At 57.7% G+C, this 25,164-nt stretch overlaps 1 protein-coding gene across 9 annotated transcripts in view; it reads left to right on the forward strand.

Annotated features, from left to right (window-relative positions):
• Nucleotides 1-4,657: 4,657 nt before the first annotated feature.
• The window catches only part of JAKMIP3 (Janus kinase and microtubule interacting protein 3), a 94,043-nt gene continuing 73,536 nt past the window's right edge, over nucleotides 4,658-25,164 (forward strand). For 6 of the 9 annotated variants that reach the window (XM_069567630.1, XM_069567634.1, XM_069567632.1 and 3 more), the window contains exon 1: nucleotides 4,658-4,976. The gene's annotated coding sequence lies outside the window, so the exon portion shown is untranslated. The remainder of the gene's footprint in view (nucleotides 4,977-25,164) is intronic. The other 3 variants (XM_069567636.1, XM_069567637.1, XM_069567638.1) reach the window with 1 other exon arrangement.

A 25,164-nucleotide genomic window follows, 5' to 3' on the forward strand; every position in this document is an offset into this window, starting at 1 on the left:
CGGCGCTGGATTTCATCCGGCTGCATTCCCTGCATCCAGTCCCCCACTCACACTCGCTCGGTCACTAGTGGGACACTGACTTGTGGCTTCCCTGCCTCTCGCTGCTCTTGTTTGTTTTGTTCAGATGCACGCCTCAGCGTGTGGGGTCTTTGTTCCCCAACCGGGGATTGAACCCAGGCCTACGGCAGTGAAGACACGCAGTCTTGATCACTGGACCATCAGGGCACCTCTCCCGCTGTTCTCATCAGGTCTTGCTGCTCCCGTGAAAGGAGTGGGGATTGTTAGCCTTTCCCCCGTTCCCTGAAGGAGCTCGTGTAAGGGCTTATCTTTTGTCCCTTTCACATTAGGTGGAAATTGCCGATAAAGCCACCTGCGCTCGGAGTTTTATTTGGGGGAAGACTTTTTTCATTCATGTTCTAAAAGATTCATTTTTTTCTGAGTCAGTTTTCTCACTGCAGGGAGAACCCCACACCCAGAGAGTAGCCCCCGCTCACCCCGAGAGAAAGCCCAGTGCAGCCACAGAGTCTCAGGCCAGCCACAGATAAACAGAGAAACACTGCGATTCAAACGCGCGCGTCTTCACATCCACAGCGGCACCAGTCTCAATAGCCAAGACGCGGAGACGACCTGAGCGGCCGTCGGCGGATGAGCGGATGAAGACGTGGTGCGCGTACCGTGGGGCAGTGTGCCTGTGTGTGCCGGCTAAGCCCCTCCGGGCTCCTCCGTCCGTGGGGTCCTCCAGGCAAGAACACTGCAGCGGGTGCCGTCCCTTCTCCAGGGTGTCCTCCCAGCCCAGGGATCCAACCCGCGTCTCTTACGTCTCCTGTGTTGGCAGGTGGATTCTTTACCACTAGTGTCCCCTGGGAAGGCCTCATGGACTAATACTCAGCCAAAAATAATCATAATAAAGAAAGAGTGCCGTTTGCAACAATGTGGATGAAACTAGAGATGATCGTGCTGAGCGAAGGAAGTCACAGAGGAAACAAACATTCTGTGATATCACTTATACGTGGAATCTAAACCAATGAGCTTATGTACGAAGTGGCGACAGACTCACAGAGAGCTTGAGAACAGACTTGTGGCCAGGAAGGAGGGAGTGGGGGAGAGACGGGTGGGGAGTCTGCGGTCAGCAGACTCAAACCAGTGCACGCAGTGTGCATCACTCCATCACTTTGCTGCGCACCAGGAGCTAACCCAGTATTGTAAGCCAACTGCATTTCAGCAAGATAAGTTGAAAAAGTCAAGCCTGAGAAGAGCCACATTTGCGCATTAAAGAAACTGCAGACTCTGCTAATGTATTGTGACAGAATGGTGGGGAGTGTGTGTGGAAATGTAATATACGGGCACTAGGTCATGGTGGGAGCAGTATAACTGTGAAAAACTTTCATTTACGCTCTTTTTTAAAATTTATTGAAGTATAGTTGACTTACAAAGCTGTGTTAGTTCAGGTGTACAGAAAAGTGAATCCGTTTTCCATGTATATATAAATCTTTTAAATTTGACATAGTTTTAGACTTGCTGAAAATTGCACTAATATTACAAAAAAGTTGCTGCTCAGATTCCCCACATGCTGATATTTTACCACTTTGCTTTATCTCTCTCCATTCACATGCACATGTGCATATATATGTTATTTCTGAACCATTTGAGAGTCATTTCTGAGCATCAACCCTCCACCCCAATGCTTTAGCGTGTATTTCCTGAAAACAAAGACAGGCTCTCACCTAACTGCAGAGTAGCTATCAAACTCGGGGGTTTCACGTGGACATGCTACTTGCTATTCCAAGTCCGCACGCCCCTAAACATGCTCTTCTGGGGGAAACAGGCCCGGGCCCTGAGCGGCCACCACTGCTCTTCAGCCTCCTTTGTTTGGCATAGTCCCTCGGCTTCTGGCTTTCACGGCCTTGCGTTCGAGGCCAGCAGCTAGTTTGCGGAGACGTCCCCGGTGTGGGTTTGTCGACAGTCGCTCACAGTTGGATTCGGATGTGAACCTGCCGAGCTGTGCTTTCCTCGGCTCTCCTAGTCTGAGGCGCTTGGTCTGCAGGTGTAACTTCCATTTCCGGGTTGATTTGGCGTCTGCCTGCTTCTCTCCTGTAGGCGCTCTCTTTCCCCTTTGTTATGACTAAGTATCCATGAGCAGAGACATTGAAACTACTTATCTACCCTACAACTGCCATTTTTTCAGCAGACTTTCAGCTTCCAGCCCTTTTAAAAATAGGTTTGCTAAATTGGGCTTGATTTCTCAACATGGATTTGCTTGCTCATGAATAAGCAGAATTCCCTGGGCTAGCCGGAGCAATCTGAGTGGGACTCAGTGTGGAATGAAGTTGAGATGAGAGCACTTCCTTTAGGAGCCGGGCGTCTTGGATAGACTTACCACGTGCAGACATTGGTGAGACAAGCGCCTGACCCTGGGGGAAGCGGGGCAGGTAGGGGCTGTTCTCTGCGGGTCAGCGAGGCAGGGGCTTCCTGATGCCAGGGGACGGTTTGGACCTTGCAGCGCAGGGGACCCCTGCCAGCTCTTCCCCACCAAGTGCAGAATGGGCTGCATTCCCTCGGCCGGCAGAAGAGCTGGGTGGTCGTTAGAGAGAGACGTGACCCACAGCAGCCTCGGGGGGCAGTGAACGCCACGTGGTTCCCAGGGCTGAAGTCGATAGGAAACCCACTGAGGGCCACCTCGGTCCATTTAACTGAAGCAGCGAGCTGGGTCCTTAGCACAGCCAGCCCCTGAGTCACTGCGTAGAAGTCACGGCCCTCGCTCAGTGATCAGACCTGAATCAGCTCGAAGACCCGGAGTCCTAATTAAGGGAAGTCGGGCATTCCTGGGGAAGGATCCTGTGCTAGCCCCAGGGTGTTAAAAAAAAACACAGCAGCAACCTTCCTCTCAGCCTTTCTGGAAAGACTGCAGCCACATCCCCCCGCTGAGCCCGGGGGAGGGGAAGACAGTCAGACCTTCAGGGAATCACTGGACGCTGACCCTAGCCAACACTAACCCTCACCAGAGAGGCCCCGCCAGAAACCAGCCCTGTGGGGATCTTGACCTTGGGCTTCCAGGCTCCAGCACTGTGAGAAAACACACTCCTGTTCTGTGGGCGGTAGCCCCAGCCGAGTAACCTGAGTTTGCCCTCAAGCTCACTTAACGCCCAGGTAAGCTGCAGGAGCGGCGGCTTCCCGTGGAGGCGCCCTCTCCCCACCCTCCACTTGCATCTGGTTTTCTGCTGGTGGTGGTGGTGGTTTAGTCGCTAAACCGTGTCCGATTCTGGGGACCCTGTGGACTGTATCCTGCCAGGCTCTTCTGTCCATGGGATTTTCCAGGCAAGAATACTGGTAGAGTGGGTTGCCATTCTCTTCTTCAGGGGCTAGTCCCCACCCGGGATCGAACCCAGGTCTCCTGCGTTGCAGGCAGATTCTTTACCGACTGAGCCCCTGGTTTCATGGGGATTTCCCTAAATCAGCCTGCTGACCAATGAAAACAGAGTCTGCTGTAGTCACGCTGCGGCTGGAAAAGGACTGATGGCTTCCCAGCCGGGCTCGACTGGCCCCAGTGACGGCAGGGACGGGAGGTCTACCCAGTGGGCCACTTTCAAGCCGTAGATTTGGTTACGGCCCTGCTTTTCCTTGGGGGTGGGGGGAGAGTTGACTGAGATATTTGTCTACACTGATGGTCAGGGACTGAAGGAACGGGTTTGGGCGGTCAGGGTTAAGGAGGTCTGGGGAAGAAGTATTGGGAATGGATGGACTTCAGGCATCCCGCACGCATCTCACTGGATGTCCTGCTGCGCAGGGTGTGCTGGACAGTCAGGTGAGACGATGGCCCTTTCTGCCCGTGTCGGCCAGCTGCCTTGTCCAGCCAGCCCACTCTCTGCACAAAAAGCCCGTGACAAGCGCCAGTGGAGGCGCAGATGCAGACCGTCTGCGGGTCACCAGCCTGGGTCTCCCCGCCAAGGCCAGTCTGGTTGCTGCTGCCACCCAGCGCACAGCCTGCGGACGGTGAGACCAGCACGGAGTGGTGGGGGGTGTGGGGTCCCACCCTGGGGCTCCAGCCTGCTGCACCCCATGGGACCTGCGTGCGCGTGTGTCAGTCACTCGGTCGTGTCCGACTCTCTGTGACCCCACAGACTGCAGCCCACCAGGCTCCTCTGTCCATGGGATTCTCCAGGAGAGAATACTGGAGTGGGTCGCCACTTCCTCTCCAGGGACCTCCCCGAGGGGACGCTTATCTGGGCCTGGCTTTCCCTCCTGTCGGGAGGCTTCCTGAGTGCCCTCTTCAGTTCACACTAACCCTACCGCCCCCCACCCCCCCACCCCCACCACGATCGCTTCTCACCAAGGAACCAAGGGGCCTGACACTCTCCTCTCCGGCAGGGAGACCCCGGCCTCCCCGGTGTCTGTCATTCAGACCGGGGACCTGAGGGCCCAAGCTTCTGTCTCTCAAACGTGTTCTCAGCCAGCAGCCGATAAACCGCACCGGCGGTCCTGTGCCCAGAAAGCTCGGCCGGGACACTGAGGGGGAGGCCCCGTCTCCGGCACACTTTAGGGCCCGCATTCGACGTCTGAGCTCCGGACGGTGGCATCAGCCGGTCGTACGTCCTGGCATTCCGGGAAGGAACGCGTCCCACCGGGGAGCTTTCCCCTGTACACAGGCTTCCGTAAACACGATTCACTCTTCCTTCCTGCCACGTTTGGTAACTGTGCTTTCTCCAGCAACTCCAAGAAGTGGGGGTGAGGCCGCTCCCCGCTCTGCAGAGGGGCCCCCGGAGGATGGAGCGGCGGCGGCGGGGGTCCTGGCGCCAGGGGGCCCCGGAGGCGCGTCCTAACCGTGGATTTGGGGATCCGAGCCCGGAGCCAGGGCTCATTTGCTCCCCGCGAGGCTCCAAAAACCACTTCCTCCGAGCGGAGACGGGCAGCATTTGGAGACGGGCTGCCGAGCGTTAACGGTTAAACACACGTGCGGCTGCTCTCCGACTGAAGTGCTGGTGAGCGATCTCCCCCGACCGTCCCCAAGAACCCGCGCGTCTGGCTGCGGCGTGCGGGCCGCACGGAGCCCTCCCTCCGCAGCCGGGTTATTTTCGGCCACGAGGTCTCCCGATCTTAACAGACCGCAGACCTGCCCCTGAAAGGACCCAGAGGGGCAGAAAAGGAGGCGAGGAGGTGCGGCGGGGGTGTGGCGGGCCCGCGCGCCGCGGCGGGGAGGGCGGAGAGCGCCGGGGTTTGGGGCGCCCGCCCGCGGTGACGCGCGCCCCCCGCCCGCCGCAGCGCCACTGCAATGGCTGAGCCGGGCCATCGGACGCCGCCGCCCGGAGCCCGGGAGCCACCCGCCTGCGGGGAGCCTCGGTGAGCAGCCCCGGCGGCCCCCGGCCCTGTGCGCCGCCGCGACCCTGCCGGGCCTCCGCGCTGCGCCCGCGCCTGGCACCGTGAGTCCCCCGCGCCTTGCGCGGCAGGGTGGCTGCGCGGTGGCGGGCCGGCAGCGCACGCTCGTCCCCGCCCGCAGCCGGGAGACGGCCCGGAGGTGGACCGGGGCTGAGATGGGAGTGGTCTGCAGGTGGCCGTAAGGTGGCCCAGGATTGGTCGGGGGTGGCCTTGGGGTGACCCGGAGGGGCTCCGGGGGTGGCCCGAAGTTGGCAGGGTGGCGGAGTGACATCCCGCGGGCCGGGGTCCTGCGCCCCCGAGGCGCCCTCGCTGGGGGCAGGGGTCCTTTCTGCGTCTCCAGGAGACCCCGCGGGCCCTCGGCCAGCGCTCTGGGCTGTGCTTGTTTCCTGGGAGCCGGCGGCGCGCGGCGGCAGGTGCACAGGCCCCACTGCGCCACGGCCTCGGGGCCCCGGTGGGAGCGCAGGTGGCCGCTGGGGGCCTCGACTCCGCCGTTCCTGTGTCGCCCGCCTCGGGAAGGCGCGGCCCCGGCGATTTTTTTTTTTTTTTTTTTTTTGCTGTCCAGTTTTTAACCTCTTGCGTTCCCGTTTCCGGGGGTGGCGACGCAGCTGTCGGATGCTCACAGAATCGGAAGCTACGGAATGAAGGGTTTGATTGGTTGTCAGGAGCCAGAGAGGAGGCGCCGGCCTCCAGTTTTCCTAGAAAAACCTGCCCCTCCCTTTGACCTTGCGTCTTGGGAGAAGCGAATCCGCTTCTCAGCAGCTCCTTCCTGCTGCGCATCTTAGGTTCCGATTCCTTTTCCTCTTCCTGCGCTGCCTGAGCGCGTGGGAGCTTCTCTGCCGCTCCTTGTCTGCAGGTATCGGGGGCCTGGGTGACGCCGCAGGTCCTGGCTCTGAGCTGCAGGACAGCGGCAATGGGAAGTGCTCCTCCAGGGAGCAGGGCTGTCAGGGGCTGGGAGGACCACCGCCCACCTTGGTGCAGGACCACTGCCCACCTGCTGGGAGGACCACTGCCCGCCTGGGGAGGGGGAGGGAAAGGTGCCTGGCAGGGTGTCTGCTCGGCTCAGAGTGGAGTAAACACAGGGGCTTGGGACCCTCCTAGCCCTTTGTGCATCTCTGACAGCTGATTTGTGTTCCTGAGTTAAGACTCGATTTGGCAACTAGTAATACCTGCAGTATTTCCCCCTCAGTTATGGCAGATAGACCGTCTTGTATTAGGAGCAACGTTTCTCCCTTGTATTAAAGTGTTTCCAGGGTAGCTAAAACGGTGGAGAATCTGCCTACAGTGTGAGACCTGGATTCCATCTCTGGGAAGAAGATCCCCTGGAGGAGGGCATGGCAACCCACTCCAGTATTCTTGCCTGGAGAATCCCATGGACAGAGGAGCCTGGCGGGCTATATGGTCCCTGGGGGTCGCAAAGAGTCAGACATGACTGAGCAGCTAACACTTTCACTTTCTCCAGAATACCTCACCAGAAGGTTGGTGCGCCTTCAGGAGGCAGTTGGTGGCGCCGCCATCAGCAAGTCTCCGGGTCTAGGATTTCGGGACCCTAAGTTTTCATTCTTGATACTTGCAAGGTCTGGGCAACTGTGAGCATGGCACAACCATAAAAACCGTCACAAGAGAGAAAAAAGTGAGAAAGAGGGACGCCACGCTCAAGATGCCACTCACTGCCCAGCCCTGCTGCATGCCAGGCGCCGCCCGGCTTCTCCTTCTCTGCACAGGTGTCACCCTGAGAGGAGGGCGCTGCAGGGCCCAGGAGAGGCCCGCGCGGGGGCCGGTGCGGCCGGGGAGCCAGGCTCGGGGCACGTCCTCAGGAGCTGGAACATGCGGGACTGTCTCGCAGTGCACCTTCTGGAAGCGAGGGGCCTGAGCCCAGGGCACGGGAGGCCCTTGTTCAAGTCAGAGACGAGCAGCGTGCCCCGCGTCTCTCAGGCACAGTCCAGAGACAGGACCTCCACCTGGGCCTCCACCCTCCCTCGGCCTGCGCCCTCCCTTCCGCCCTGCCTGGCCCGGGGCTCTGAAGATCCCCTCTCCCAGCAGAGTTGCCTGGCCTGCACGCTGCCCCTGCCCCGTGGCGGGGCCCCGGGCCTGGACCCTTCCTATCAAGGCTCAGTCAGCTGTGAGCTGGACTTAGCCCCAGTACCATGCTGTCCCAGGCATAGTCCAGGGCAAAGGTGTGAGGGCTTGTCCTTAAGGCCCAGCCAGCATTTCCTGTTGAGGGTGACCTGCCTGTGGCTGACCTCAGTGAAGGGGTCAAGCCTCTCGGCCCACTGGCCCACGGAATAGGCGTCTTCAGGCCATCACATGGGTGTGCTCCGTGCAAGCTGCCGGGGCCCCCGCTCCCTCCGTGGTGCTGGGCAGTCAGGCTGGCCAGGTCCCCTACGGCAGTGTCCAGCTAAGACCCCGCAGGCCAGGGCCTCCCTTACTGACCTCCTCCGAGACTCAGATGAGCACTGGGTCCCCTCAGCTCCTGCAGGATCTCGGGGACCCTCTGTGCAAGTCTCCCCACGTGCAATGGGCCCCTCCCACGTCTTCACAGGCATGCCAGGTGAGCGCTTGACCCTCCCTGATTAGAAAGGAAATTCTGAAATCAGAGATAAGGATGATCCAGATAATCAATACTGCTCCCGGTTAACACCTGCACGGGTAACACCCGCACGCTCACAGTACTGCCGTGAACTGAATTACATCCCCCCAAGTTCATATTTGAAGCCTTGCGCCCTAAGGTGATGAGCTGTGGAGATGGGGTCTTTGGGAGGTGATCAGGGGCGGGTGAGGTCGAGGAACTTTCTGCCTGACTCTGCCTTGCACGGGTTTGGAGACGCAGCTGAGCAGAGCTCACCCCTTCTCTGAGGAGCCTCCTTTGGTGTACGTGTTTAAGATACACTTTTTTGAAGTTTTTCATGTAACTAATTTTGGACTTACCGAAAAGTGCCCCAAAAGCACCCAGTTCTTCAGGTTCCCCTGACGTTAACATCTTCATGTAACATCTTTGTGCTCAGAACTGAGACAGTCACTGGCACTCCTGTGCGGTTCACCGAGAGACAGGCCTCCTCACGCAGCCCCAGCTCCCCGCTGACCCCCCTTTTCTGTCCCGGGATCTACACAGGACCGCCCCCAACCCCATTCTGTTACCTGGGTCTCCTGCCGTCTGTGACCCTCCGGAGCCTTGCCTTGTCTCTTATGAAGCTGATACTTTTATGAACTGTGTGCCGACTAGTTACTTTGTAAAGTGAAAGTGCCTCAGTCCTGTCTGACTCTGCAGCCTCACGGACTGTAGCCCGCCAGGCTCCTCCGTCCATGGGACTCTCCAGGCAAGAGCACTGGAGTGGGTTGCTATTGCCTTCTCCAGCGGATCTTCCCAGCCCGGGACTGAACCGGGGTCTCCTGCGTGGCAGGCAGACTCTTCACCCCCTGGGCCACTGTACTCCTCGATGTGAGTTTCCTGCTCCTTCTGGGGATGGGAGTGTGAAGGGCATTTTTAGCCAGACACCTCCCACTGCACCCCCCGCCCTCCGGTGCCCGCGCCTGGCTTCATGGACGCGCCTGGAGGTCGCTGTGTCCTCTCAGCTCGTTGACAGCAGTGTTGAGCTGCCGTGCTGGTTTCCTTTCTTGGTCGGTGCACACGTTGGGGAGATGCTCTGAGATGTGCAAACCCTGGTCCCTGGGTCCTGACTCACCAGCGCAGCACCTGACGTCCTGCATCTGAGCTGCGGCCGCGCTGTTTGCTGCCGGGCCCGCAGGCCCTGCGTCCCTTTCTCCTCACCGGTGGGATTCTCCTCGGGGGAAGCCTTGTCCTCGCCTAGTCTGTTTACCTGTAGCCCGCCATTTGTCTGTCCCTATCTGTGGGCACACAGGGATGGCTTTGCTCTGTGGGTTAGGATCCAGACAGCCCAGCCCTGGCTTCATGGTGGGCTCCCAACAGCCCCATCTTTTTCTTTCTTCTTTTTTTTAAAGTTACATTTTATTTTCCTCTCATTTCTCTCTTGCTTCCTGGAACGACAAGATGTTCTCGGCTTGGCTAGTTCCAGAGTCCTTGGTTCACAGTCTCCTTCACTGAGGTTCTGTGTGTGCCGCTTTCACTTTTCAAAACCTGTTCTCCACTCTTTCTTTGTCTCTGTGTTGGTTTTACGTGACACTGGTCACATCCGACTCTGCTCTCTGCCTGGAGGCCTTGAGGATTTTGCCTCTGGCTTTGAAGTGTAGCAGTTTTGCTGGAAATGTTTCAAAGCTGACTGGTCCGAGTTTATCTTTCTAGGCACATCCCACCCGCTTTGAGATGCATAGATTCCAGGTCTGTTTCCGTGCCTGGATGCCTAGGTTTCAGGTCTGTTTCCGTGCCTGGATGCCTAGGTTCCAGGTCTGTTTCTGTGCCTGGATGCCTAGGTTCCAGGTCTGTTTCCGTGCCTGGATGCCTAGGTTCCAGGTCTGTTTCCGTGTCTGGATGCCTAGGTTCCGGGTCTGTTTCTGTGCCTGGATGCCTAGGTTCCGGGTCTGTTTCCGTGCCTGGATGCATAGATTCCAGGTCTGTTTCCGTGTCTGGATGCCTAGGTTCCGGGTCTGTTTCCGTGCCTGGATGCCTAGGTTCCGGGTCTGTTTCCGTGCCTGGATGCCTAGGTTCCGGGTCTGTTTCCGTGTCTGGATGCCTAGGTTCCGGGTCTGTTTCCGTGTCTGGATGCCTAGGTTCCGGGTCTGTTTCCGTGTCTGGATGCCTAGGTTCCGGGTCTGTTTCCGTGTCTGGATGCCTAGGTTCCGGGTCTGTTTCCGTGCCTGGATGCCTAGGTTCCGGGTCTGTTTCCGTGCCTGGATGCCTAGGTTCCGGGTCTGTTTCCGTGTCTGGATGCCTAGGTTCCGGGTCTGTTTCCGTGTCTGGATGCCTAGGTTCCGGGTCTGTTTCCGTGTCTGGATGCCTAGGTTCCGGGTCTGTTTCCGTGCCTGGATGCCTAGGTTCCGGGTCTGTTTCCGTGCCTGGATGCCTAGGTTCCGGGTCTGTTTCCGTGCGTGGAAAGTTTCCCTGGATTTCCACTCTCAGTATTGGCTCTGTGCCACGGCCTTCCCCTTCTTTCCCGTGTTTTGTTTCGTCTGCGCCAGGCAGCTTGTGGGGTCTCAGTTCCCCGACAGGCGTTGAATCCACACCTCAGCAGAGAAGGCACAGAGTCCTAACCCCTGGACGCCCAGGGAATTCCCGGTTTTCTTAAGTGGACCTTTGGTGAGCAGAAGTTCTACATTTGATAAAGTGTAGTTGATCAGGTTTCGTGCGTGTCTGTATGTTGTATATGTGTGTGTGTGGTTATTTCTCTTTGTGTCTTTTCTAAGAGACTTGCCGGCCCCCACGTCCAGGCATCTTTTCCCGCATGTTCTCGCTGCACCCTTCTGACCAGATCCCTGCAGTCCTGGACCGTCTCCTCCAGCTCTGGTCTGAGAGGCTCACCTGGCCCGTGTGCTGCAGAGGCTGGAATCACCACTCTCTCTGAGCGCTCCTGGTCTTTTCAGTGAAATCTAAGACCCCAGGCAGCTGGATGCAGGGGAGCTCATGACTTCTGCGTTGGTCTCGACTTCCCAGATCGCCAGAGGACAAGACTAGAAATGATTTTAAGATAAAATGTATCATGGTTTTATACTGAAATTTTTAATTCAAATTTAAAACTGCAGATAATTCTTTCTTTATTTTTCCATCTCCTTTCTCTTCGGCTGAGATTCTTGGCTCCTAATGACTTGCGTAAGATTACGTCTTCACTTTGCTCTCCTTGTTTCAAAATAATATCAATGTGTTAAAACACTCTGGTTGGTTTAAAAAAGGCTGATTTCTTAGCTTGTCTTTTTGTCTTTAATTCACCAAGCTCATTTGTTTCATTTTGCCTTCACTTTTCGGGACTGGCTTTACTTTCCCTTCATGCCGATTTAATTTTGTTTTAGTTCTGTGCTAAACACACAGAGCTCTGAGCTGAAGTCTGCTCCGAGCGGACCGACTCCACCTTGTCTTTTCGGCCGCCTTCTCTCTCCTCTGCTGGTAGCGTCTGTTTGGCTGCACTGGGCCTTTGCCACTGCACGCAGGCTTTCTCTAGTTACGGCGGACGGGGCTGCTCATCGCGGTCGCTTCTCTTGGGGAGCGCAGGCTCTCCGGCTCCGGCTCACCCACTGAGATGCGCGGGCTTACCTGACCCGGAGCACGTGGCGTCATCCTCCCAGGCCAGGGGCCAAACTCGAGCCCCCGACATTGGCAGGCCGGTTCTTAACCCCCAGAGCGCCAGGGGAGGGAGTGCTTTAGAGTCGTCTTTAACTAATGTTTCCACTTGGCCATCATACAGCCGAGCCTGTGTACTGCTGCCTCCCCGTCCTGTTTCAGGGGAGAAGTAACCCACTGTGCCCGGCTGTGCTATTGCTGTGCCCAGTCTGAGCCAGATCTCGGCGTCACTGGGTGTGGAGATTGCCTGATCCTTGTTCCCCGCCATGCAGCCCTCCCCAGGGGGCTGGGTCTTAGCCTCGTCACTGAGCTCTCAGTCCCCGAACATCTGGGCTGTTTCCCGTGTTTTGCTGCTAGAGACAGTTCTGTGACTATCCCTGCGCGCACATGGCTTTCCTACATTTTTGAGGATATCTTAACGAGCTTCTTAGAAGTGGAATTTCTAGGCCAAAAGTGAAATGACTGTGTGAAATGACTGTGGCTGTCTGTTGCCAAAACCCCCTCCCCAGGAGTCCCACTGTCGTGTGGCATTCGACCAGCCTGGTTCTCACAGCCTCGAAAGAGACAGTGTTGTCAAATTTCTGGGGGCTTGCCAGGTAGGGGAGAGACGGTGATGCAGTGTACTTTATTTGCATTTCTCTCACCATGAGTGAAGCTGAGCATCTTTTCATGCATTTAAAGACTATTTGCATTTCATTTTATGTGAGCAGTTTATTCAAAGCTCTTGCCTATTTTTTCCTCCCCCCACCCCCCGGGCCTGTTTGGATTTTTCCTCTCAATTTTCTGAAGTTCCTTATATATTAGCTTTTGGCCTATGATATAAGGTGCATGTACAGGCTTCCCAGGTGGCTCAGTGGTAAGAGAATCTGCCTACCGGTGCAGGGGATGCTGAGACGCGGGTTCGATCCCTGGGTGGGAAGAGCCCCTGGAGGAGGGCGTGGCACCCCACTGCAGTGTTCTTGCCTGGAGAACCCTGTGGACAGAGGAGCCTGGCGCGCTGTCGTCCACGGGGTCGCAGAGTCGGGCACACCTGGGCACCTGGGCACACGGGTGCCTGTGCCTTCCCTTTTCTGCCGTTCACCGCTGAGCTCTGCGTGAGGCAGGGCTGTCCTCCGTAGTTGCTGCTTTTCTTGTGTGAGCTGCAAGTGCGTTTATCCTCTGGTCCAGGCTGGCTGTCCCTCCAAGCCTCCGCCCCAGGGGGCCCTCTCCATCTCGGGGTTCACCCTCGCTGGCGGTCTCTGAGTCCCCAGTCCTGTCTCCGTCCCACCTGGTCCCTGTGCTGCTTCTTAGTGGGGGTGGGGGTGGTTTGGAGATAAGGGCGGCGGATTGAAGCTGAGTCTGGGCCCCTGTGGGGTGTTGTGGTGATGCTGCGAGGCGCTGGGCTGGGTGTTGGGGAGCCAGCAGCCCCTGCAGAGCCCTCTCGGCAGGCTCGCTCGGGGGGGTGCCCACCCTGAGGCACAGCCACCTCACGGGTAGTGGCCGAGGGACCCTGCACTCTCATCCTCTGCCCAAAGCAGACCCCTCAGAACCTAGGCAGTAGGAGCTGGCGGCTGGTGGGGGTGCAGCCTCTCCAGACACTGCCAGGGGCAGGAATGACCCCCACCCCCTCTCAGCTTTGCCCACGTTCCTGACCACGTGGCCCCAGGGAGGTAAGAAGGCTGTCCTACACCTGGGCGTGTTCAGGCACCTTGTTCAGGCAATGTGAAGCGAGGCTGCTCCGTCACGCCCAACTCTTTGCGATCCCATGGACTATAGTCCACCAGGCTCCTCCGTCCATAGAATTTTCCAGACAAGGATCCTGGAGTGGGTTGCCATCGTCCTTCTCCAGGGCATCTTCCCGACCCGGGGATCAAACCCAGGTCTCCCGGATGGCAGGCAGATGCTTTACCCTCTGAGCCACCAGGGAAGCCCTTGTTGAGGCAATAGTAGTGATCGTTAAGAGAGGCAGCGCTTCGTCGTCTTTTCGGGGAAGACGTTTGATGTCTTACTTTGCTGGTCGCTACCTTTTGTGTTGAGAGGAGATTCGGGGAACTTCGAAAATGATGCCACTTTGCCTCAGCTCAGAAGTGTGTTTCTTCGCTTCCGCTTAACAGCCCGATTGATGCGTTTGCGCTGGAATCTCTTTGATTTTATGTGTTCTGTTTGCACCTCTTTTGCTCCTTTCTTGCCTTCATTTGCGCTGGCCGGGTTTTCCCCCTGTCTTCTCTTTAAACCTGGTATATTCTGATTTCTGTTATTTTCGTGTGCATGCATCCTCAGTCATGTCTGACTCTCTGTGACCCCGTGGACTGCATCCCGCCAGGCTCCTCTGTCCATGGCATTCTCCAGGCAAGGATACTGGAGTGAGTTGCCATTTCCTTCTCCAGGGGATCTTCCCAACCCGGGGATCAAGTCCGGGTCTCCTGCACTGGGAGGCAGGTTCTTTACCGCTGAGTCACTGGGGAGGTCTGGCAGCACCGTCACCTTACCAAGGTTGCAGTGAGCCAGACCCTCCTCCCAGATCACACACGGACCTGGAATACTTAGTTCACCTCAGTCTCTCCCTCTAGCAGCTTTGGTGTTTTGCTGTCTGGCATTTAGCTTTTTTAATATATAAATTTATTTCTTTTAATTGGAGGTTGATCACTCTACAATATTGTACTGGTGTTGCCATACATCAGCTGGCACTTAGCTTTTCTCTCTCTGCTTTGTAGCAGCCCTGGGGGTCATCGCTAGCTTCTGCAGCTCCTCGGGTTTAGCACTTTGCCGCCTTTCTGTTCCCCTGGCCTCTCGAAGGTCCATCTGGGACCAGGCATCCTGGGGCTAATCCTTCACTCTCCTTTCTTCAGTGTTGTCATCACTCTCAATTTCTCTCTCTCTCTCTCTCTTTTTTTTTTTTTTTTGGTATGAAAATGTTTTTCTTTCAAGAGTGAGTGTGAAAGGGCTCGCCTGGCAGTCCAGTGTCTAAGACTCTGTGATTCCAGTGCACGAGGCCTGCGTTTGAGCCCTGGTTGGGGAGCTGACGCCCACATGCTGGGCAGCACAGCCAAAACAATTTTAAAGAAAAGGAAGAATGAGGTGAGTGTGTTCACACTGGGGACAGAATTCCTGTTTGGCTTTTTTTTAAGCACATTTGCTCCATTCTTCCACTGTCCTGTGGCTTCTGCGGTTCTGATGAGAAGTTGGTCCATTGTCTAACTGTCCTTCCTTTGAACAGAAGCTTTTTTCCTCTGGCAGGTTTTATTATTCTCTCTTGGTTTCTTTTTTCCTCAAGTTTCATCGTGATGCGTCTAGATCTCAACATACGTTGACGCTTTGGACTGTTGTCTTTCATCAATTTCAGAGCCTTCTCAGTCACACCTGCACAGATTGTGCGTCCGAGATTTTCCCTCCCTTTTCCTCCCGAGAGACCTTCTCCTCCTGTCTCTGCCTCTCTCGCCTCTGTGCCCACTTCTGGGTCGTCTTCCATCGCCCATTCATTCCTGCACCACCAGGCCCCTGTCGAGTCTAAAGTCCAGCTTTATGCTTGTGTTTCAAGACTGCTGTCTGCTCTATTCAGGGCTGGGACCTCATGTGTCATTGTTTGACTCCATGCAAGGTTCTAACTTATTTCTTTAAAAAAAAGCAGAAATAGAACCGTGGAATTCCCTGGCGGTCCAGTGGTTAGGACTCAGCGCTCTCACTGCCTCGGGCTGGGTTCAGTCCCTGGTCAGGGAACTGCGATCCTGCGTGATGGGGCCAAAAAAAAAAAAAAAAGAATGAGACTTTAGTGGGGGCGGGGTGTCTGGGGACTCTGCTCTGATCAGTTGTGCTGTGAACCCAAAGCTGCTCCAAAAATTGAAATCTATCTAAAATGCAGAAAGAGCGGGTGCTCTGAATCAGAGCTGTCGATTCTGCGTCTGAAGGAGCTGTGGGCCTTTTGCCCGTCTTCAAGCTTGGCTCTTGCTCACCTGCCCCTGGCCTCCCTGGCGTCGTGAGCTGCATGTTCATCCCTGTCCCTGAGGCCTCAGGTCAGCAAGCCCTTCTCAGAGGGACTGCTTGCCCGCCTGGACGCCCTTGCCCGCCTGGACGCCCTTGCCCGCTGGTCACGTGTCGTGCGAGGCCTCTGCAGTCCAGGGTCCTCAGGGCTAGGTGTCTGCTGCAGCTGCTGCTCCGTCCGTGGCAGACCGTCTGAGCCCCGTGGACTGGGATGGGGGGGGCAGTAGGGGTGAGCACGGTTCTTGAGTGGCCCCCAACGGTTGCTCCCGACTGTTAGCCCTTTGGGCCTCTCTTAGCCCTGGGAGGGTATCCAGGGAGACCCCACACCCCCAGGCCTGGAGCAGGTCCATTCTCCTTCTCCTCCCAGAAGCTGTTGGCTGTAGGTGAAAGCTGCCTTGGTCTTTCCATAATGTGTTGTCTCTCTGTCCAGACGGGCCCTGGAATTTGGCCTCTCAGGATCTTTGTTGCCTCTAGATGGGAAGTGAGTGAGTTCTTACCTGACCAGCCCACCGTTACCTGGAAAAGGTTCGGACAGCCTCTCTCACCCCCGTGGAGTGTCACAGAGTTTGGAGGTGATGGCTTCTGTCTAGGCTGGAGCCCTGAGCAGAGAGCTGGCTGTGGAATGGGGCTCAAGCTTGAGGTCGTGTTGTCACGGCTTCAAGGCCACGCTTGAAACGACCTTGGGTGGACCAGGAGCCCGCACCCTGTGAGCTTGGAAGGGGTGTGGTGTGTGCGCCCTGAAATAGCTCCTCACCCCAGCGCCAGCGCTGCGTCAGCCACGGCTTGGAGAGACCAGCAGGGCTTCTGGGGAGAGTCCAGGTAATGTGAGGGGCGTGCCCAGGAGGGGCTGTCCAGCAAGAGCTTCAGAAAGGGGAGTGGCTCTGTGAGAGCCCACAGGGAGCTTCCCACATGGACAAGCTCAGCGAGCAGCTTCTGGGCTAATGTTCCTGTTGCCTCTCATCCAACATGCGCAGACCAACCAGGAGGCCCAGCCAGAGCTTAGGGCACTGGCGGACACAGGGTAGGAGAGCTGACTGGGCGGGCAGGTGGGGCATGGACGAGTCCAGACAGAGCCACTTCGGGGCCGATGTGCAAAACCAGGTGTGAGTCAGGGACCAGCGGCGCTGACTGCAGCATCCACTCGGGTGGGGTCAGCTCGCCCCTGGGCGTGGTCAGGGAGTGAGGTTGGGAAGAGGTGGAAGAGCTCAGCACCGCGGACAGCACCCTCTTCCTCAGGCTCCAAACCAGGCCCTCCGGAGTCCTGGACCCCCACCTTCACTGAGGACGGCAGGCAAGCCCTCCGCCTGGGTTGCAGGGCGTCAGCTGCTTTGGGCCACCTGAGGCAGACTCCCTGGAACCGTGGCCGTCTACTTTGCCCGTTCTTCCTCCCGGAGCCAGAGTGGCAGGTGGGAAGGGCAGACTCTTCCCTGGTAGGTGCTGGTTCTTGCTCCAGCGGGAACGGTGTGCCGGTGAGCACGTCCCCATGACGCCGTGGGGAGGTCACATGGCCGCTCGCACGTATGCGTGACTTGTCTTGAGAAGCACTGCTTAGAGCAGTCGGCTTGAGAAATGGCGTGAATCAATTAGAAAACAACATCTTTTTTTTTTTTTTCCTGGCAACATTTGGGAAGAGATTAAAGCAAAGCTTTGCCAAGAAGCCCGCAGGCCGTGATGAAGTCAGGTTTGGAAGGAGACTGAAGGACGTGTCAGCGCACCTGCCGTCAGCAAGCTGCTGCACCACTGCTGGGTCCCAGCCCTGCGAGCCGGCCGCCTGAGTGTTAATTAATGCCTGCTCCGGCTTCACTGTCTCTCTCTCTTTTTTAAAAAAGATTCCATCTGCACTTGGGACCCTGGTCAGCAGGGGAAAACAAGCTGCTTCCTGGTTCTCTGCCCACCAGGTCTGCCCACCCTCTCATTCCATGTGGTAAGAGAGAGGAGGGCCTTTTTAAAATACCTTGAAGGGACAGAGGGACTCTTTTCTAAAAGCAGCAGATAAAGTCAGAAATTAAAGTCTGGGGCTCCCCAGAGGGCTGAGCGGTAAAGAGTCTGCCTGCCAATGCAGGAGACACAGGTTCGATCTCTGGCCCGGGAAGATCCCACATGCCATGGAGCAGCTAAGCCCATGCGCCACGACCGTTGAGCTTTGGCTCCAAAACCCAGGAACGGCCACTACTGAGCCCACAAGCTGCAGCCACTGAAGCCTGAGTGCCCGAGGCCCGTGAGCCACAGCAAGGGGAGCCCGCTCACCCCGGCTGCAGGGAACCCCGCTCACCCCAACTGGAGAGTAACCCTCACTCACCCCAACTGGAAGGAACCCCGCTCACCCCAACTAGAGTGTAACCCCCGCTCACCACGACTAGAGAGTAACCCCCGCTCACCCCGGCTGCAGGGAAGCCTGCTCACCCCAGCTACAGGGGAGCCCGCTCACCCCGGCTGCAGGGAACCCCGCTCACCCTGACTAGAGAGTAATCCCCGTTCACCCCAACTGGAGAGTAACCCTCACTCACCCCAACTGGAGGGAACCCCGCTCACCCCGACTAGAAAGTAACCCCCGCTCACCCCGACTGGAGAGTAACCCCCACTCACTCCGACTGGAGAGTAACCCTCACTTGCCCCGACTGGAGGGTAACCCAGCTCACCCCGACTGGAGGGAACCCCGCTCACCCCGGGTGCAGGGGAGCCCACACACCCTGACTGGAGAGTAACCCCCACTCTCCCCGACTGGAGAGTAACCCCCACTCTCCCCGACTGGAGAGTAACCCCCACTCTCCCCGACTGGAGAGTAACCCCCACTCTCCCCGACTGGAGAGTAACCCCCGCTCACCCCGACTGGAGAGTAACCCTCACTTGCCCCGACTGGAGGGTAACCCAGCTCACCCCGACTGGAGGGAACCCCGCTCACCCCGGGTGCAGGGGAGCCCACACACCCCGACTGGAGAGTAACCCCCACTCTCCCCGACTGGAGAGTAACCCCCGCTCACCCCGACTGGAGAGTAACCCTCACTTGCCCCGACTGGAGGGAACCCCGCTCACCCCGGGTGCAGGGGAGCCCACACACCCCGACTGGAGAGTAACCCCCACTCTCCCCGACTAGAGAGTAACCCTCACTCTCCCCGACTGGAGAGTAACCCCCACTCTCCCCGACTGGAGAGTAACCCCCACTCTCCCCGACTGGAGAGTAACCCCCGCTCTCCCCGACTGGAGAGTAACCCCCGCTCTCCCCGACTGGAGAGTAACCCCCGCTCTCCCCGACTGGAGAGTAACCCCCGCTCACCCCGACTGGAGAGTAACCCCCGCTCACCCCGACTGGAGAAAAGCCCGCGCAGCAGGAAGACCCAGCATGGTCTAGTTTAATAAATCGATACAATTCTATGCATCTGTTAAAACAAAAGAAAGGAGAGTCTGCTGGTGGGCCTTCGCCAGGAGCCACTCCTGACCTGCCCGCTCCCTCTGCCGCATGTCTCCTGGAGGACCGACCTCGTGGCCAACGCCCACAGCTGGACTAGAGCCCCCTCTCGGACCCCCGGGCTGATCCCCGTCGCTCGCCGATGCGAGAGCGGATGTTCCAGGTCAAAACCAGCTGACTCCAAGGGTTCTGCTGCATGGCAGTTCCTGTAGGTGAAAATGCTCCGAATTGGGGGAAGCCCCTCCACGCAACGTGTGTCCCCCCTGGGCCTCGGCCCTTGAGCCGGGACCCCCAGACCATGTGCAGCCAGGAGCTAGTGGGGGGCACCCAAGAGGGCACCACGGTTTCATGGAGCTTCCGCCCAAGAGCAGACACCGGTTGAGCTTGGCAGGTGCGGAGGGGGCGCTGCTGGAGGGGCTCCACAGGCAGGAGCACTGTCCAGTGACCTGTTTCCATGCCTCCTTCGGGACACCACCTCCACCAAACTTTGCGTGAAACTGGATGCTTTTGAACTGTGGTGTTGGAGAAGACTCTTGAGTGTTCCTTGGACTGCAAGGAGATCCAACCAGTCCATCCTAGATGAAATCAGTCCTTGGTGTTCATTGGAAGGACTGATCCTGAAGCTGAAACTCCAATACTTTGGCCACCTCATGTGAAGAGTTGATTCACTGGAAAATACTCTGATGCTAGGAGGGATTGGGGGCAGGAGGAGAAGGGGACGACAGAGGATGAGATGGCTGGATGGCATCACTGACTCGATGGACGTGAGTCTGAGTGAACTCCGGGAGTTGGTGATGGACAGGGAGGCCTGGCGTGCTGCGATTCATGGGGTTGCAAAGAGTTGGACACGGCTGAGCCACTGAGCTGAACTGTGGGTCTTCAGCAGAGCTGCCTGCAGACAGAAGGTTTTCCCAGACCGAGATGGGGGTGGGTGAGAAGACAGGTGATGGCAGGATGGGACAGAAGCCCTTCCATACCCAAGGGCCTCTCCGCAGCTGTGACCACGTGGTTCAGTGGGATGAACACGATCTTAGCATTGAGATGGTCGGTACAGTTTTCTGCGGTGTTCTTTGGCATCTATGGAGAGGGGACTGCAAGGAGATCCAACCAGTGCATCCTAAAGGAAATCAGTCCTGACTGTCCATTGGAAGGACTGATGCTGAAGCTGAGACTCCAATACTTTGGCCACCTGATGTGAAGAACTGACTCATTTGGAAAGACTCTGACGCTGGGAAAGGTTGAAGGCGGAAGGAGAAGGGGACGACAGAGGATGAGATGGCTGATGGCATCACTGACTCAGTGGACGTGGGTCTGAGTGAACTCCGGGAGCTGGCGATGGACAGGGAGGCCTGGCGTGCCGCGGTTCGTGGGGTGGCAGAGTCGGGCACCCTGGGCGGCTGAGCAGAGCTGCCCTGAGCGGTGCTTTGCGCATCAGTCTCTCCTGTATTTTCTCGGCACTGGGTTTCGGTCTCGTGACCGTCTTCTCAGGGTCTGGATGTGGGGCTCGTGATTTGGGATGTAGTCTTTGGAGCAGGAACCCCTTTCCTGCCAGAGGGGTTCAGGGGTGCCCGGGAAACAGCCGTCCTGGGGCACCAGCGTGGCTGCGGGGCCCCTCCCCTGCCCTGTGCGTGCGGAGTCCTGGGGCCTTTGCAACGTTTGCCGGGGTCGCTCTCCCCCCCGGTGCTCATGTGTCCTCCCTGCCCTCTTCCCCGCGTGACCGGCTCTGGGGCCTGGGGCTGGGCACCCACGGCAGGAACAAGGGCAGCTGTGTCCAGTGTTTTTAACCCCATGACAGGGGCATCTGTCCAGTCCCAGCCTGGGACAACGTCCACCTCACTGGCCCAGAGTGAATGCGCCTATTCTTTGCCATGGCTTCAGATTAAATGAGCCAATTAGCGCTGGGCACAGTGGGCTGTGTCCTTGGCAGACAGGCATGGGGAGGGGGGCACCCAGGGATGCCCCAACAGCAGGACCACGCTCCAGCCACTTGCAGGCCAGGTAGGGGCTCAGCCAGCTACGTGCTAAACCCCTGCATGTAAGCCGCACCCACTCTTCCCTGGATCGCAGGGCCTCGGGGCTGCCTGATGGGGAGTGTGGGCTTCAGACCCTCATGAGAGCGGCAGGCGGGGGACATGGGCTGCTTGGCTGCAGACCGGGAGTGACTCCAGGCGCAGGGCTGCCCCCTGGGTGAGGGACCTGCTCGGCAGCTGTGGGTGGAAACGGAACATGGGGGCCGAGAAATTAGCTTCTTTCTCTCTTTTTATTATTATTTTATATATAATCATGTTTTACTTCCAAATTATAAGATTACGAGAGCAAGCTGGTTTTGTTTTTAATTGGAGGGTAATTGCTTTATGATGTTGCGTTAGTTTCTGTAGAGAGGTGTGAGTCAGCTGCACGCACGCACGTGTCTCCTCCCCCCAAGCCTCCCTCCCTCCCGCCTGCTCTCTCTCTTTTTAATTTGGCTGCGTGGCCTGTGGAATCTTCGCTCCCCAACCCGGGATTGAACCTGCGGCCCCTGCATTGGGAGCGAGAGTCTTAACCACTGGACCCACAGGTGCTCATTTCTGACGTCCCGGTTGACAGGGACTCTGGAACTAGCTGAGGCGCATGGCTGTGTTACCTGCACGGGGGCACAGGTGTGCCGGTGCCCCAGGTGTGTGGTGTGTGCGGCCTCGGGAGGGCGGAGGGCGCGAGGCTGAGTTCCCTCTGTTTCCTGGGGGAGCGCCCCACACGCGCCCAGGAATTGAAGCTTGGAAATGTGGGACCCACCAGGTAGAGCTACGGAGGTGCTTCCAAGACCGTGCCCACCACGTGCCGCACAGGCTGCCCTGTGGCTGCGAGTGTGGGAAGGGGAACAGGATCGCATGAGAAGCAGTGGGGCGGGACGCGGGCTGCTGGGAGGTTGCGATTGGTCCTGACGGGAGGCCCACTCGGAAGCAAAGCTCTGGCCAGGATTCCGCCACGACCAGCTGCCCAGCCAGCTCGGGGGCCCCTTCTGCGGCTCCGTACTCACAGGCCGGCGTCCTCGGTCTCGGGGAGCTTGTCCCCCCGGGCTCTTGGGGTGGGAATGGCTCAGGTCCACACTCCTGGGTGACAGCTCTCTCCTGCCTGATCCTGAGGACTTGTTCAGCCGCCAATGAAAAGGCCTTAGCTTCTGTCTCGTGTGGTGTTCAGTGGCGGTGCCCAGGCTAGAACACAGAACACACTTCAGTTTTGCTGACCCTCCCTGTGGGCAGGAGGAGAGTCCTTCCTCCCCGAGAGCTTTCTTCTGGAAGCGTCTGGTGCCGCCAGGACCGGGGGACACAGAGATCGGTTTCCAGGAGCAGGCCAGGTGGTAGCCTGGGTGCGGGCTCACCCTGGGCCCGTGGGAGGGGGTGTCCCATCTCCAGTGTGAGCTGAGATCAACTGAGTCTCTCTCCTTCTAGGGAGGGAGGTTTACTGAGGATGAAAGTGTGAATGGTCCCCCGTGCACACCAGGAGGGACTCTGAAAACTCCAGCATTCACGTGTTTCTAAATAAAGACGGCGTTGTACGTGGCAGCACATGGATGATCAAGCCATCCTGGGAGGGGGGCCAGAGGTGCTGGCCTCTGTGTCTGTCCCTTCCCAGCCTGGAGAGCAGCCCCTCAGACCGTCTAACCTCAGGGATGGAGCTGCCAGGCTTCGGAGAGCTGCAAGAGCGGCCTCAGGGTGGACATGGTGGCCGCCAGCAGTGGGCTCTTGGAGCTGCGGCTCAGAGCAGGGGGCCGGGCTAGGGTCCCCAGGCTCCACCTCTGCCCACCCACCTGCCCCTCCCGCCAGGCTCACCCACAGGGCTCAGCTCCCAGGAGAAATCTGACCTCACCCCAGAGCCAGAGGGGCTGGGGAAGCAGACGTTTTCAAAGCTGTGTGTGCTGGGGCAGGGCTGCTGCTTGAGGTAAATGGAGCTGCCGGCGAGGCGGCCCGTGAGGGAGACTCTCCCTCCTCCACGCCCTTGAACGCGTTGTGGAAGCAACCGGAATTCTCCCGGCTCATTTTACGGGGGAGGGTGGAGAGAAAGAAGGAGGGGAGAGTGGTCAGTCGACCTGGGAGCCGGGAGAGGAAGTTTCAGCTGCCGCCTCTGCCCCCCACCCCACTGGGAGCCAGGACTGCAGCTGCTGCTGGCAGGGAGAAGGGTGTTTTCCCAGGGCAGGGGGCTGCATCTTCGTGGGAAAGCAGAGAGCAGGCAAAACGCAGCTGGATGGACTGGGCTCCCACGACGCTCAGACCCTTCCTGAGCGTGGGCTGAAGGACCCAGCGGCCCCGCGAGGTGACCCGGACCTCGTGAGTCTGCTCCCTCCAGCGGGGAGACATCTCAGGAGACCCTGAAGAGCCCAGACCATGCCTCGCCCTAGATTGAGGCTTGGAATGATGTGACCCCAGCTCCCGGTCAGGAGGAATGGGAAGGTGGGTCCCCGCAAGTGACCCTGGAGGGGGTGGGCAGAAGCAGACACAGGCTGGCGCCGGAAGATCAGGGAGAAAGCAGTGTGACTGTTCTGACAGACCCAGTAGAAGGGTTTGATAAAGTGCAGCACCCAGCTGCAAATTTAAAAACCCGGCCACTTAGCAAATTTGGAGTACGGATGCCCTGTTTCACCTGATAAAGGGAACCTTCCAGAATCCTGCGGCGAATGTGGTTTGCGATGACAGACCAAGCGTTTCTCTTCAAGAAAGAACACAAGAGAAGGATGCTAATGTCGCTACTCCCTCTCGGCAGTGTGTGGAGGATCCCCCCAGCACAAGAACACAGGAGGAGTCGCTTGGAAGTACGAAGATCGGAAAGGAAGAGACAGAACCGCCCTCCCGTGGACACTAAAGGAATTGCAGTGAGTCGCTGGCACAAGGTGGATATGAAGAAATCCACGGTGTTCCTATCCACCCCTTCTCACTGGTGACCCACGGGCAGGGACACAATACACGCAAATGCCTCTTGTGAGGGTAGCACGCATTTCCAATGCTTGGCATGAGGAGTGAGTGTGTCAAAAGTTGTGCAAAACCTTTCAGAGAAAATGACACCACAAAGACGTTTCTAGAAGTCGTAGGTAAGTGGAGAACTGTACTATGTCCACGTAGAAGAAGATTTCAGTGTCAAAGAGGTGTTGATTCTCTCTCGGTCAATCCATAAGTTCAGTGTGATTTCAACCAAAGTCCAACCAGGTTTTCATTGCTCTGGACAAATTAACAAAGAGAAATAAATGGCCAAGAGAGGCAAAACTTGAAGAACAACAAGGCGGAGGAAAAGGGCTTCAGGGCGGAGATTAACCAAGAGGCCAGCACCAGGGAACAGGCAGCTGAGAGTCTGCGGACACGAGAGGCCAGGGTGGACCAGGCCAACCTGGCCGAGCAGCAGAGGACGGCATGCTCAGCCAGCTTCCCCGCGAGAAGCACGTCGGTGAGATGTTCAGAAGGAAACCTGGGAGGAAGTCTTCATGCGTTAGGAAAGCATTTCTTCAGTAAGAAGCAAAAACATCCTGGGAAAAAAGAGATACATTGGTTACATTACACCATCAACAAAGGATACTGACCAGAGTGTGTAATGGGCTCCCTCTAAGCAATGAAGGGTGACCGACGCGGGAGAGACAGAGGGTGGGAGAAGGGTCAGATGAGCGCGGTGCACAGACCTGGCCCGCGATCCGCTCGTCAAAGACGAGCTCATGTGTCAGGGAAATGCATGTGTATGTCAGGGAACCGCAAGGCAGGGCAACAGTAAGCTCTCCTGCCGGCCCTGCAGAGTGGCTGTCGGCGAGGTGAGGCGCCGGGGGTGGTCATCTTACGTGGTCTGGGTGCTGCTCCAAGAGCGGTTCATTACCTCTCAGCAGTGAGTCGGGGGCCTCCGCTCCCCAGGTCACCCCCTGCCACCCCTGCTAGAAGATGTCTGGGCAGGTGGGCCTCAGACGTGCACGAGGGTGTCCACGGTAGCCCTTTCTGGAGGAACAGACTGTTTATTCTCCGTTGAGGGGTGGGGTGGGGGTGAGTGTGCGATGTGCTGTATTCCTACATAGGGGATTCAGTGCGAACAAATGCAGACGCACACGCCCAGCGTGTAAGCTTGGAGGAAGTAGCGTTGATTGAAAGAGAAAGTGCAAAAGGGTGCGAGCAGTGTGATACCGATTCTGTTTTTCAAGACACGCGCAGCCGCGATGGTGACGACGGGCACACGCTCGTGTCGGGGAGGGGCGGGACCTCGGAGCACTGGGGGGGGGGGGTCAGCGCTGCAGCAGGCAGAG

The sequence above is a fragment of the Ovis canadensis genome, chromosome 22, assembly GCF_042477335.2.
Source record: "Ovis canadensis isolate MfBH-ARS-UI-01 breed Bighorn chromosome 22, ARS-UI_OviCan_v2, whole genome shotgun sequence".
In the NCBI taxonomy this organism is placed as follows: Eukaryota; Metazoa; Chordata; class Mammalia; order Artiodactyla; family Bovidae; genus Ovis; species Ovis canadensis.